The sequence below is a fragment of the Myotis brandtii genome, unplaced genomic scaffold (assembly GCF_000412655.1).
Source record: "Myotis brandtii unplaced genomic scaffold, ASM41265v1 scaffold751, whole genome shotgun sequence".
NCBI lineage: Eukaryota > Metazoa > Chordata > Mammalia > Chiroptera > Vespertilionidae > Myotis > Myotis brandtii.
Window position 1 is genome coordinate 1,718,477 of NW_005370994.1, and position 6,865 is coordinate 1,725,341.

Here is a 6,865-nt window from a genome sequence, read left to right on the forward strand (position 1 = left end):
CCGATTGCCCCCAACTGCCCCCCCTGCCAGCCTGGTTGCCCCTAACTGCCCCCCTGCTGGCCTGGTCACCCCCAACTGCTCCCTGCCAGCCTGGTTGCCCCATGCAGCCTGCTGTTCAGTCATTTGGTCATCCCTCACTAACCCCCCTGCCGGCTTTGTTGCCCCATGCAGCCTGCTGTTTGGTTGTTACTGTTACTGTGATGGTGCCCTGGACAATTTGCATATTCCTCTATTATTAGTATAGATATATATAGGAAACCTCCATTTGACCAAGAATTTTAAGGAAAGTAAATCATGCCCCTTGCCATCAGGAATGAGAAAATACAATTTTGGCTTTGAATGGAACTACAGGAACCCATCTGTCTATCATTCATCCATTCTGCAAACCTTTGGTGAATGTCTGCCAAATATGTGACACTATGCTTGCTAATAGAATTTCAAGTGAATTAATGAAGAATCTTCAAGTTGAAAGAGATATTTCCATTGCAATGAGTTGCTCTCACATTATCAGTTGACTTACTGAGAACTGTAAAATGGAAAACAACCTATGGATGTGTCAGAGGAGGTGAGTACTGAGACTAAATCCATAGGGAGAGGACCTACAGGAGCCTTTTACTCCATGCACAGATGACATGCACTCTGGGATTTATTGAAGGTTTTCAACTGAGCAGTAATGTAGCCATAGCTTTGTTTTAGAATATTTGGAGATAGGATTGGGGTCATGGTCAACCCTGGTAGTTAGTGGGTCAATAATAAGCTTTTGCTATGATCAGGAGAGAAATGAAAAGCAGTTTGGTCTGTAACAGGGGTGGTGAGAATACTCAAACATAAAAAGATTCAAGTGATATTTAAGAGTCTTCACTGGACTAACTGATTAAGTGGATACAAGGGACAAAGAGGGGGAGAAAGCAAGGATGATGTTTCACTTCATCTATGTGGACCCCAATTTTTATCTATAAAATGGATTTATTGTCATAACAGTATTTACAATGCAGGGTTGTTGTAGGGATCATATGAAAACAATAAAAGTAGAATCACTCTGTAAACTTTGAAAAGCTCTATATAAATGTTTGTTTAAAACAACAACAACTAAAGGTGTTAGAGGAAGAAAGTCTCTTCTTTGAATCTCAATATTGTCATCTACAAAAATGGAACAGTGAGGTTGCCCTCTAGCTCAACATTCCTTGGCTCTATGACACTTTCCTTGACAAGGTAGAGAGTAATTCACCCAATTCTTTGAGATGAAATGGAAAGACTAGCTCATACCATCACTACAATTTCAAAGGTGAGCCTTTAATTCTGCTCCATACCCTAATATGTGCTGGGCAGGCATCATTACTGTGCACTTTCTCTCTATGCCAAGTCTGGACATGAGAAAGTGATGAATACATGGTTTTTAGGATGAGCTACTTACTGTCTGATATTAGTTTGTATTGCTTAGATATAATCAATATTCTGCATGTCCTAAAAAAACTTTCCTCCCTCCGCCTTGCAAAATGAAGACCAGCCAGTTTTCCTTACAATCCTTATTGCTTTCCCGAGAAGTTCTGTCCTCTCTTTTTCTAGCCCTTTTCTATTTGCTTTAGTTCCCAATAACAGCACCAGAATCTATTCCTAAATAAACCTCACAAGATGTATGAAAAACAAAATTTATTGATTGTGTGCTTCAATAGCTATAGTCATTATAGTTGAATTTCAAGTTTGACCAATTAATCTCTCATTAATTTATCCAGAAAGAATAAACAGAAAAAACAAGTTCACCACTCTAGGCTGTGGCCTTCACAGGTGACTCACTCTACAGTAATTCGGGAACCATGAATATTCCAGTTGTCTCCCTGCTTCCCTTTTCAACTTTAGGCTGGTCTTGAACCTTGTAGGATCCCTCAGGGTTCCCTGGACTTACCTTCTTCTCAAGTTTTTATTTAGTTAAAAAAAATACACAAAATATATTTGGTTAGCATTTCTCTATAGGGTCTACTACTTCATGCCACTCTGATTAGGGAGAAATACCAATCTCTATATGTTTTTCTGGCTGAAAATTATAATTGTCTATATTCACATCATTCTTCAAAGCATTAGTTTTATACTTTATTTCATTTAAGTTTATAAACCACCAACTAACTACTCTTTCCATTGTAACTATTTCTTGGTTACTAGCTATAGTAAGAAACATTACAATCTATAGGTGATTTAAAAAAAAATTCTTAACTTACTTCTGCTTGGAAAACCATGAGAGCAGAGAGAATTTTTTAAAAAAACTGTTAACCCAGACAACTACCAGGTTAATTCATAAATAGATGATTTTTTGTTAGTTGTTTTTTAATTAAATTTATTGGGATCACATTGGTTAACATGAACTTACCGGTTTCGGGTATGATTTCTATGTTGCAAGATCTGTATATTACACCATGTGCCCACCATCAAAAGTCAAATCTTCTCCCACCGTATATTAGGACCCCCTTCTCACCCAGCCCCCTTCCCTCTGGCAATAGAGATAGAGGTTTAAAGATATATATAAAAATCAGAATTGAGGGAAATAACTATTCTAATCTTGTCCTAGTTTATTTTTTAAGAGTAAGTTACGTTCCAATTTTTTTTTTCCTAGTATTGAGTTTCGTATTGTTTCTAGCTCATTAACTTTCCTTGTCTCTCCCAGAGCAACACATTTCACCACTGTTTTGCATATGGGAGGCATAAACAAAAGCGGGACATTTTAAGGCATGATCCCATGGGGCCTTCGAGAAGTTTATATTTCACTGGAAACTCTGAGCATCTTTTGCCCAGCTAAGGAGAACATCTGCTTCCTCTTAGCAACTTTAAATACACTTTGATCCTGACGTCTTTCAATATCACCCACACAATGTACTTGAGGTTTTCCTGAGAAAATGGGAGAGGGAGTGACATTTGAGTTGGGGGCAAACTGCCACTTTCCAGGAGACATTTAACTAAAGGTTTTGCTTAGGAATAAAAAAGCACAGTTTTAGTGCTGCTTATTCTTGGTTTTTGCTTAGAAACCTCTTTCTGCAATAACGCTTAGCGTCTATGTAGCATTTTAAAGCATTAAACAAATTACTCCTCAACCAACCCTTTGTCAGGAAGTCAATTAGGTAGAATATAATTTGTAGATGGAAAACCAAGAAATGAGCTGACTTAATTAGAATTCAGATGTATACTCCATGCTTCCAATTATCATTCTCCCCCAACCACCAAGAATTTCCATGTGTCAGCATGATTTTAGCCAAGACCTTTCTGGTAATTGTCTATTTCAAATGTAAGATGTTCCACCAACTACATTACTTTGGGCTCCTTTATTTATTAGTTCATTCCAAAAGCACCTACTGAGTGCAGAGTAAGCGTTTAGACATTGTAGGTCATTTTTATCAAATTAAATAATAATTTAACTCAAGGGTCAGAAAACTATGGCCCCTGGACCCTGTTTTTTTTTTTAATTTTAAATATATTTTTATTGATATTTTACAGAGAGGAAGGGAGAGGGATAGAGAGCTAGAAACATCGATGAGAGAGAAACATCGACCAGCTGCCTCCTGCGCACCTCCTACTGGGGATGTGCCTGCAACCAAGGTATATGCCCTTGACCGGTATCGAACCTGGGACTCTTCAGTCCGCAGGTCGACGCTCTATCCACCGAGCCAAACCGGTTTTAGCTGGACCCTGTTTTTATAAATAAAGTTTTACTGGAACACAATTATACCCATTTGTTTAGATATTCTCTATGGCTGCTTTTGAATTGTAACTTCAAATTGAAATTGAAATGATTCGGTAACTGCAAGAGAGATCATACAACCCACCAGACCAAAATATTTACCATGTGACCCCTTACAGAATGAGTTTGTCAACCCTGTTCTAGCTCCGTGATTTCTAAACACCTCGTCTAACTGCACATGGATCTCCCGAGAACCAGTTAAAGGCGTAGACCCTACACCCAAAAGATTCTGATTCAATAGGTTAGTGGGAAAGGCACGCAAAATCTGTTTTATTTTTTTAAAACCTCTTAGGTGATTGGGTTGTAGAACTCCATTTGAGGAATGCTGTTCTAGGTGATAAAATTTAAGAATAGTCAAGAGAGAGATTTTTTTTTTAAAGTAGGCATGCCCATGGGATGAGACTAAGGACCAGCTTCTCAGAAATGGCAATTATCTTCAAGTTTTGATCATTTGAATTGTTCGAAAACCCAAAATTACTGCAGGCAGTAGAGAAAACAGTTGAGTAAAGATGTGGAGATGGTAGGGAACAAGAATGAAAGAATACAGCAAGGAAACAGATCTAATCAAAGACAGGGTGTCATTCAAGATACATGAAAGGAAATATTTCATTTGTATGGAGTTGGTGATCAGAGCAATAGATGCCCTTGAAGGCTTATTGAAAACACTTTCAGTCTAAATTAATAGCTCAAGATCTGAGTTGCAGTAGAACTGATCCAGCCAAGCAGTGTATCCCAATCTCTGTGATGAACAATGGAGGTCATTAGTAATGTTTTGCGTTAGGTTAGGGTCAGGAGATACATTAAATCAGCAGCTACTTCAGAGTTTGAACCTGCAACTTGAACCTCATAAGCAACTTAATCCTCAAAGTTTAATGACATCAGCAACATGGAGAGGGCTTGCTAACACTCAGAAAGTTGAGTTTCCCCTCTAGAGTTTCTGGTTCAGTGGGTTGGGAGCAGGATCTGAGAATCTGTATGTCCAACAAGTCCCCTGATGATGCTGATGGTGCTAGTCCAGGGACCACCTTTGAGAACCACCACTCTAATCAAATGAGACAAATGTCTGGGAAAGATGGGGCGCATAGTGTGCACATAAGTAGGCTCTGTCACACCGAAGCTCACTCAGGTCCACAGCTGATACACTGAGACAAATGCACTATTTTCCTTCAGGTTTGAACTTTTAGAAGGTCTCATCAGTTTGGATGGAAACCAAATTGAAATCATAGGATCATAAATAATGACAGAACCAATAATAGAATAGGCCTTGGAGACCCTTTAGTCCAACCTATTAGATAATAGACTAGATGGAGAAACTGAAAAACAAAGAATTTACCTGGTTTAACTGCATCCAGGTTCTAATGGCCACCCAAGGGTGTAGTTCTTCAGAAGGAAACTGTGTAATAAACAAAGGAGATCTTTAATATTAAGAAAATAAACCAGGACTGAGTTCATATCCCCTTAGTTTACTAAACAGCTTACAGATGGAAACAACATATGAACTCGCATTTTATTAATTATACCAAAGGGAGGACCACAGTGGCAGAAACAACCACCAAAACAATTAATCAAGATTAGAAATCAACTTTGGCTCTTAAGTAACTGGTAGACTAGAGTAAAATGTATTTCTGTATTACCTCGTGATTTTAAAAGGCAAACTATCAAATTACTAATATTGACTCTTTTATTTAGTTCTTGACTGTTTTTGCTGAATTTCAAGTTAAGGAAATTGAAGCTTGATTCAGGTTCAAGTCTTAGTTCCTGATTATGGGTAAATGACAACTCAGGTAACTGCAATTGATTGAGAGTGACATCTAAGCAGAGACGCTTCACTCCTTTTGGGCTCCCAGGGCACTTAGAAATAATTCAGATATGGTTTCTTATCAGCTGGGTATTAGCAGCCTGTAAATATGTGTCCCCATTCACGTAATGAGTTCTGACAGAGTAAAAGCCACCTGGAAACCTTTAAGCTCCTTTTTCAAGAGGTGTTTTAGCTACTTTTCCCTGAGGTACAACCAATCAACAATACATTATTTTAGTTTGTTGACATGTGGAGTGTGTCAGGCTTTTGTTTTGTCTTGTTTCATTTTTCTGTTTTTCATTTGCTTTCATTTGTTTGCTGTTTGTGCTCTTCACTTGTCTTTAAAATGTAGAACAAAAAGGATCAGTTTCCTTGTCCAGCCACATGTCATATGTAGATAAAAATGAGTTAATCTTTAATGAAGCAGAAAGTGAGCTATCTAAAGGCAATTTCCTTCCAGGCTTTACATGATGGCTCTTGTTCATTTTATTGGGTTCATCAACCAAATGGTTATTTATTCATATATCCATCCATCATATATCGAACATTACTATGTGGAAGGCATTTTGACAGGTTTGGGTTACCCCCAACATTGTAATTATTTGAAAAGAAGAAGGATCAAGGAAATGCTGCTCTCATACTAGGCACCACTTCAGTTCTTATTTCCTTTTGGTTTCATCATGGTGCAATTTCTGCACTCTGGTTTATTTAATCATTTTACAAACAAGATTACTCTTCCATCATTTTCAAAGTGATGAAATAAAGAATTTGATAATTTCTTTGCTTGAAAACTCTGGGTATTATGAAATATTCTGTTCTTTATAAGTTAAATACAATTTTCCTCAGCCTGGTAATTCGAGGTACTCTTTCCAAATTTATCCTAACCTTGAATGAAAGCCAGTATCTAAGTCAAGCCTGTTTATGCATGAATTCCTACGCGCATGTTAAGGAACTCACCTTGGTGTTTGGCTGTTTTCTTTCAACTTAGAATGAATTCCACATCCCCAAAGATTATGAATTCTTCAAAGACCAACTTCAAGTTCAGCCTCCTCTCCTGGTCTCCTTTGGGAGCCATGACACCACAATGAGATTGTTCTCTGGACTTTCAGGACTAATGTGTCTACATCACTCATCTGACAGATCGAATACTGCCTTTTATTATGAACTAGAGGCCCGGTGCATGAAATTCGTGCAATGGCAGGGTCCCTAGGCTTGGCCGGCGATCAGGACCGATCTGTGGGGTGACTGGGGGGGGGCGATTGGGAGATCCCCCGCTGGCATCCACCTTGGCTGGCCTGGGGCCTGTGGGCTGGGGGCAGCTCCTGCATTGAGTGTCTGCCCCT

At 38.6% G+C, this 6,865-nt stretch overlaps 1 long non-coding RNA gene across 1 annotated transcript in view; it reads right to left on the bottom strand.

The window, feature by feature from the left end:
* LOC106724204 overlaps nucleotides 1-6,564 on the bottom strand; it is an 8,051-nt gene extending 1,487 nt beyond the window's left edge. The window contains exons 1-2 of the long non-coding RNA XR_001359952.1: nucleotides 6,480-6,564; nucleotides 5,058-5,117 (exon numbers count right to left, since the gene is read on the bottom strand). This is a non-coding gene — a long non-coding RNA (uncharacterized LOC106724204). The remainder of the gene's footprint in view (nucleotides 1-5,057; nucleotides 5,118-6,479) is intronic.
* Between the last annotated feature and the right edge of the window lie 301 nt (nucleotides 6,565-6,865).